At 38.0% G+C, this 8,284-nt stretch overlaps 1 non-coding gene across 1 annotated transcript; it reads left to right on the forward strand.

Annotated features, from left to right (window-relative positions):
* Window positions 1-631: 631 nt before the first annotated feature.
* Window positions 632-794, forward strand: LOC136332475 (U1 spliceosomal RNA). Its single transcript, XR_010730732.1, has one exon. It is a non-coding gene; the product is annotated as a U1 spliceosomal RNA (small nuclear RNA).
* The last annotated feature ends 7,490 nt before the right edge of the window (window positions 795-8,284 follow it).

Genomic DNA, 8,284 nt, shown 5'->3' on the forward strand with positions numbered 1-8,284 from the left:
ACTAAAAAAGGGGAGCGGACAAAGATTAATAGTAGCAAAGGATGATGAAGTGCAGAAGCACTCAGGAGGTAATGTACTACAATGAACATGATATGTATGCTTTCCATTACTTAATGGTAACCACCCCTGAAAAAACCAACACAGAAGTACAAGGCTTGAAAAAAGAAGTAACAGAGAAAAGAAGTATGGATTATAACCAAACAAAAACGAATGATAGAAAAATAAAAGAGAAGAACCAAACAAGATACAAAATTATCAGAAAGCAATATATAATATAAAGTGGCAATAGAAAACACTCAAATGTCAACAATTACACTCTATGTAAATAGATTGAACTCACCAATAAAAAGACACAGAGTAGCAGAATGAATTAAAAAAGAAAATCCAACTGTATGCTTCCTACAAGAAACACATCTAAGCTACAAGGATATAAACAAATTCAAAGTAAAGGTTGGAAAACAATACTCCAAGCAAATAATGTCCAAAGAAAAAAAGCAGGTGTAGCAATACTCATATCTAATAATGTTGACTACAAGACAGCAAAGGTAATCAGAGACAAAAATGGTCATTTCATAATGATAAAAAGGACATTGAATCAAGAAGACATAATACTTCTTAATATATATGTACCATACTTACCTGGCAGTGGAGATACCATGATCACAAAGGTGGTTTTCCCAGGGCAAGGCTTATCCATTGCACTTGGATGTGCCGACTCCTGCGATTTCCCCAAATGTGGGAAACTCGACTGCATAATTTGTGGTAGTAGGGGACTGTGTTCATGCTCTCCCCTAAAAAAAAAATAAAAATATATATATATATTTATGCACCAAATATATATAAATATATATATTTATTTATATATATTTATATATATTTATTTATTTATATATATATAAATAAATATATATATTTATATATATATGCACCAAACCAAGGAGCACCAAAATATATAAGACAGCTACTTACTGACCTAATAACAAAGACTGACAAAAATACAATCATACTTGGAGACCTTAATACACAGCTGACGGCTCTAGATCATTCATCCAAACAGAAAATCAATAAAGAAATATTGGCCTTAAATGAAACACTAGAACAATTGGATATGATAGGCATCTACAAGACATTTCATTCCAAAGTGCCAAAGTCTACATTTTTCTCTAGTGTACATGGAACATTCTCAAGAATTGACCACATGTTGGGCCACAAAAATAACATCAACAAATTCAGAAAGATTGAAATTATACCAAGCATATTTTCCCATCATAAAACCTTGAAACTAGAATTCAACTGCAAAAAAAAGGTAAACCAAACCACAAAAATGTGGAAACTAAACAACATACTTTTAAAAAATGAGTGGGTCAAAGAAGAAATAAGCGCAGAGATCAAAAGATACATACAGGCATATGAAAATAACAATACAACATATCAGAATCTCTGTGATGCAGCAAAAGCAGTAATAAGAGGGAAGTTCATATCACTACAGGCCTATATGAACAAACAAGAGAGAGCCTAAGTAAACCACTTAACTTCTCATCTTAAGGAACTAGAAAAAGAAGAAAAAAGACAACCCAAAACCAGCAGAAGAAAGGAAATAATAAAAATCAGAGCAGAAATAAATAAAATAGAGAACAGAAAAACTATAGAAAAAGTTAATAAAATAAGGAGCTGGTTCTTTGGAAAGATCAACAAATTGACAAACCTTTGGCAAAACTTACCAAGAAAAAAAGAGAAAGGACTCATATAAACAAAATCCAAAATGAAAGAGGAGAAATCACCACAGATATCATAGATATACAAAGAATTATTGTAGAATACTATGAAAAACTATATGCCACCAAATTTAACAATCTAGAAGAAATGAATAAATTCCTAGAACAAAACAATCTTCCTAGACTGAGTTATGAAGAAGCATAAAACCTAAACAGACTCATAAGCAGGGAGGATATAGAAACAACTATTAAAAACCTCCCCGAAAAATAAAAGTCCAGGGGCAGATGGCTATACTAGTGAATTCTGTCAAACATTCAAAGAAGACTTGGTTCCTATTCTACTCAAAGTTTTCCAAAAAGTTGAAGAAGAATGAATACTGCCAAACACATTTTATGAGGCCAACATAACCCTCATACCAAAACCTGGCAAGGACAACACAAAAAAAGAAAACTATAGACCAATATTTCTAATGAATACAGATGCTAAAATACTAAACAAAATACTAGCAAATCAAATACAGCAACACATTAAAAAAATAATTCATCATGATCAAGTTGGGTTCATCCCAGAACACAAGGATGGTTCAACATACATAAAATGGTTAACGTAATACACCGTATCAACAAAACAAAGAACAAAAACCATATGATCTTATCAATAGATGCAGAAAAGGCATTCGATAAAATACAACATCATTTTATGTTTAAAACACTTAACAAAATGGTATAGAAGGAAACTATCTCAACATAATAAAGTCTATCTATGATAAACCATCAGCTAACATCATATTAAATAGCATTAAACTGAGGACTTTTCCTAAAATCAGGAATAAGACATGGTTGTCCACTCTCTCCACTCTTATTCAACATAGTGCTGGAAGTTCTAGCCAGAGCAATCAGACAAGAGAAAGAAATAAAAGGCATTCATATTGGGAAAGAAGAAATAAAGGTTTTATTTTTTGCAGATGATATGATCCTGTACATCAAAAACCCCAAAGACTCCACAAAAAACTACTAGAAAAAATAAACCAATACAGTACGGTCACAGGATACAAAATTAATATACAAAAGTCCATTGCCTTCCTATATACCAACAATGAAACATCAGAAAACGAGCTCAAAAAAACAATCTTCTTCATGGTTGCAACAACAACAACAACAACAACAACAACAAAATACCTAGGAATAAACATAACAAAGAATGTAAAGTCTTATATAATAAAAACTACAAAGCATTGTTAACGAAAATTGAAAAAGATATAATGAAATGGAAAAATATTCCTTGTTCTTGGATAGGAAGAATAAATATAGTCAAAATGACTGTATTACCCAAAGCAATATACAAATTTAATGCAATTCCCATCAAAATTCCAATGTCATTTTTTAAAGAAATGAAACAAAAAATCATCAGGTTTATATGGAACTATAAAAAACCCTGAATAGCCAGAGCAATCCTAAGGAAAAAGAACGAAGCTGGGGGCATTATAATATCTGACTTCAAACTATATTATAGAGCCACGATAATCAAAACATCATGGTAATGGCAGAAAAATAGACACTCAGACCAATGGAACAGAATAGAAAGCCCAGAAATAAAACCACATGTATATGGTCAAATAATTTTTGATAAAGGGGCCAAGAACACACAATGAAGAAAAGAAAGCCTCTTCAACAAATGGTGCTGGGAAAACTGGAAAGCCACATGCAAAAGAATGAAATTCTACTACCGTTTGTCCCCTTGTACTAAAATTAATTCAAAATGGATCAATGACCTAAATATAAGACTTGAAGCAATAAATTACATAGAAGAAAACATAGTTACTACACTCATAGACCTTGGTTACAAAGAGCATTTTATGAATTTGACTCCAAAGGCAAGGGAAATGAAGGCAAAGAAATGAATGGGACTACATCAGACTAAGAAGCAAAAGAAACTGACAACAAAACAAACAGCCAACTAAATGAGAGATGACATTTTTAAACAACAGCACAGATAAGAGCTTAATATCAAAATATACAAAGAACTCATAAAACTCAACAACAAACAAGCAAATAATCCAATAAAAAAATGGGAAGAGGACATGAACAGACACTTCTCCCAGGAAGAAATACAAATGGCCAATAGATATATGAAAAGATGCTCATCTTCATTAGCTATTAGAGAAATGCAAATCAAAACTACAATGAGATACCACCTCACACCTGTTAGATTAGCTATTATCAACAAGATAGGTAATAACAAGTATTGGAGAGGTTGTGAAGAAAAAGGAACCCTTATCCACTGTTGGTGGGAATGTAAAGTAGTACAACTACTATGGAAGAAAGTATGGTGGTTCCTCAAAAAAATTAAAAATAGAACTACTATATGACCCAGCAATCCCTCTACTGGGAATATACCCCCATAACTCAAAAACATTGGTACGTAAAGACACATGCAGCCCATGTTCACTGCAGCATTGTTCACAGTGGCCAAGACATGGAAACAACCAAAAAGCCCTTCAATAGATGATTGTATAAAGAAGATGTGGTACATATATATACTATGGACTACTACTCAGCCATAAGAATTGATGACATTGGATCATTTGCAACAACATGGATGGAACTTGGTAACATTATACTGAGTGAACTAACTAAGAACTATATGATTCCATACATAGGTGGGACGTAAAAATGAGACTCAGGGACATGGACAAGAGTGTGGTGGTTACCGAGGGTGGGGAGGGGAAGGGACGCGGTGGGGGGAGAAGAGGGGCACAAAGTAAACCAGATAGAAGGTGATAGAAGACTATATGACTTTGGGTGATGGGTATGCAACATAATCAAATGTCAAAATAACCTGGAGATGTTTTCTCTGAACCTATGTACCCTGATTGATTGTCACCCCATTAAAATTAATAAAAAAGTGAACCCCCCTTGATAGTGATTTATAATTTTTAACATATTTTGTATTTAATTTACTAGTTTTTAAAATTGAATTTATTAAGGTGACACTAGTTAACATAATTATACAGGTTTCAGGTGCCAGATTTTACAATGCATCTTGTTGTGTGTTCTCTGGTGATCAGTGACACTGAACATCTTTTCATATGTCTACTGGCCATTTCATATATCTGTTTCTCATTTGGATTGTTTGTGTTTTTTTTTTTTTGGTGTTGAGTTTTATAAATTCCTTATAAATTTTGTATTTTAAGCCCTTATCAGAAATACTGGTGAATGTTTTTCTATTTAGTGGGTTGTTTTGTTGATGGTTTCTTTTGTTGTGCAAAAACTTTTTTTTTTGCCTGACCTGTGGTGGCGCAGTGGATAAAGTGTTAACCTGGAAATGCTGAGGTTGCCGGTTCGAAACCCTGGGCTTGCCTGGTCAAGGCACATATGGGAGTTGATGCTTCCAGCTCCTCCCCCCTTCTCTCTCTCTCTCATCTGTCTCTCTCTCTCTCTCCTCTCTAAAAAAAAAAATGAATAAATAAAAAATAAAAATAAAAAAAAACTTTTTTTTTTTACAGGGACAGAGAGAGAGTGAGAGAGAGATAGATAGATAGGGACAAACAGGAATGGAGAGAGATGAGAAGCATCAATCATCAGTTTTTTGTTGCGGCACCTTAGTTGTTCATTGATTGCTTTCTCATATGTGCCTTGACTGCGGGCCTTCTGCAGACTGAGTAACCCCTTGCTCGAGCCAGCGACCTTGGGTCCAAGCTGGTGAGCTTTTGCTCAAGCCAGATGAGCCCATGCTCAAGCTGGCGACCCCAGGATCTCGAACCTGGGTCCTCCTCATCCCAGTCCGACGCTCTATCCATTGCCCACCACCTGGTCAGGCTGTGCAAAAACATTCTAATTTGATGTGGTCCCCCACTGTACCTTCTTAAAAGAAGGTTAAAAAGGCAAATAATGTCCTAATAAGATCATGAGTATTGTTTTGATCAAAGACCCCCTGAAAAGATCTTAAGGACCTACAGGTGGATCTGAACCACTTTGCAAATTTCTGCTCTAGAACTTTTTTCCTGCACCAGCAGGGCTTTCCCCATCCTGTTTCAGTCTGATGGATACTGCTTCTGTAATACAACTTTCTTCTTCCTTTCTGGCCTCTTCCCTCCCCTCCCCTCCCCTCCCCTCCCCTCCCCTCCCCTCCCCTCCCCTCCCCTCCCCTCCCCTCCCCTCCCCTCCCCGCCTCTTCCCTTCCCTTCCCTTCGGCAAGAACAGTGTCAGGGCTATAACAAAAGAAGCTGAATTTTTCAAGAGGGAAAATACTTGAAGGTTATTTCAAATACATTGTTTCCATTACAAAAAGGAAGATGAAATGAAAGGAGAAGATGGTTGAAAAGTGAAATGTACTCAGGGCAGGGTGTAGCAGAATGCTCCCCCTTCCACTTGCCTGGTGGGTGGCGCATCTGAGTGCTCTGCTGTGCCCAGCCTGCCTAGCAAACATGATGTTCTTTCAGCTGTGTTGACCACAGGTCTCTTAAATTCAGGAGACCAGCTCTCTTTCCTCATGGCCAATTCACTATTTTCTTTTTTATCATTTTGTTTCCTTTTGAATGAGGATAAACAGATATCACATACTATTAGTGTCTAATAACCAAGATCTCTAAACCCAGCTCACGGTAATAAAGTTGTATGATTTTTTTCACCGTCTCTCATGTCAATGCTCCTTCACCACAACATCATCAATCAATCAAACTGCTCTAGGAATTTGTTATGTTACTATAGCAACACCTTTCTGCACAGTTAAAAATAAAACTTCTGCTGAAATTTGGAGCAAGAACCTAATTGTCTGGCAGCCCTCACCCTGGGAAAACCGATACCTTGACAAAGGCGATGCAGCCACTTTGTACTGGAGAGTGAAAATGAAAAGAAGCTACTGAGCTCTGTCTCTGTCTCCTGGGATGGTACCCATGAAAAAGTGAGGCTGTCCCTTTGCAGAGGTGCATTGGTGTTTTTCATCATAGACCCACCGGAGGCCTCCCACTTCTTAGGCTCAGGGACCTTGACAGACATCTTCTCTGCAGTTTGGCAAATCTATGGGGGAGAAGGGAAAAATCAATGCAGAAAGTGGGTTGGGAGCTTTCACTGCTTCTCTTGGACACTTTAGTTTGCTTAATAAGAAAAAGATTTTTGCAGAGATGCTGCCTTCATTTGAGTTTTCCTAGAGACAGATCTATCTTGAGACAAAGGTTCAAAGGCAAGTAGTTTATTTGAGGGGTGAGGGAAGGTGGAAAAGTGCTACTGAGAAGAAAAGACAGCCAATAAGATGGTGTTATGAACTCTTTCACCATTGTGGGTGCTTAGACCTAATTCTGCGGGGAAATTCTGAGAAGAGGGTTAAACAGTTGCATTTGAGTTATCCTATCTGAAGGGCAAGGGAACTGGGGCACTTAAACACTGAAATCCAGTGGTCTTTGGTTGAAGGCTGCTCCCAGGGGTATCTGTTTCTAACACTTCTCTTCTGCCATATGAAGCAGAGTAGCCCTTTGGCTCTATAAAAAGCCTGATGGCACAGACCCTGGCCAGTTGGCTCAGCGGTAGAGTGTCGGCCTGGCATGTGGGGGACCCGAGTTCGATTCCTGGCCAGGGCACATAGGAGAAGCGCCCATTTGCTTCTCCACCCCCCCCTCCTTCCTCTCTGTCTCTCTCTTCCCCTCCTGCAGCCAAGGCTCCATTGGAGCAAAGATGGCCCGGGCGCTGGGGATAGCTCCTTGGCCTCTGCCCCAGGCGCTAGAGTGGCTCTGGTCGCGGCAGAGCGACGCCCCGGAGGGGCAGAGCATCGCCCCGTGGTGGGCAGAGCATCGCCCCTGGTGGGCGTGCCGGGTGGGTCCCCGTCGGGCGCATGCGGGAGTCTGTCTGACTGTCTCTCCCCGTTTCCACCTTCAGAAAAAGACAAAAAAAAAAAAAAAAGCCTGATGGCACAGAGATGCAGTTAACTGCTGTCAGAAGTCTGTGGCTAAGGGATAACCTTGGACACAGATAGTGTCAGTCACAAGTGTTCAGACTGGGGACTTCATTTTAAGAACTTGAAGAAATTCAACTGAAGCAAGCTTGCAAGAACTTAGCCCCAATAATAGTGAATGCAAAAATAAAAAGACAAAAAGTGTTCTAAAAAGTTGTTTTAGTTAGTTTTTATTTTAAAAATAGGTATTTTTCTACAGAATGCCAGACCTTTGAATAGATATCTGAATCTTCACTGTCATAACATGGTCTTCTTCATCCTCAACTGTCTTCTTGGAACTTCAGTTCTTCAAAATCATGCATTTAATCTGCAAATATCTTCATGTAACCATAGCAATATATCCAACTTTTTTTTTACAGAGACAGAGTGAGAGTCAAAGAGAGGGATAGATAGGGACAGACAGACAGGAACGGAGAGAGATGAGAAGCATCAATCATCAGTTTTTTTAAAATTAATTAATTAATTTATTCATTTTTTTAGAGAGGAGAGGGAGAGACACAGAGAGAGAAAGGGGGGAGGAGCTGGAAGCATCAACTCCCATATGTGCTTTGACCAGGCCAGCCCAGGGTTTCGAACCGGCAACCTCAGCATTTCCAGGTTGACGCTTTATCCACTGCACCAC

This window comes from Saccopteryx bilineata, chromosome 3, assembly GCF_036850765.1.
Source record: "Saccopteryx bilineata isolate mSacBil1 chromosome 3, mSacBil1_pri_phased_curated, whole genome shotgun sequence".
NCBI lineage: Eukaryota > Metazoa > Chordata > Mammalia > Chiroptera > Emballonuridae > Saccopteryx > Saccopteryx bilineata.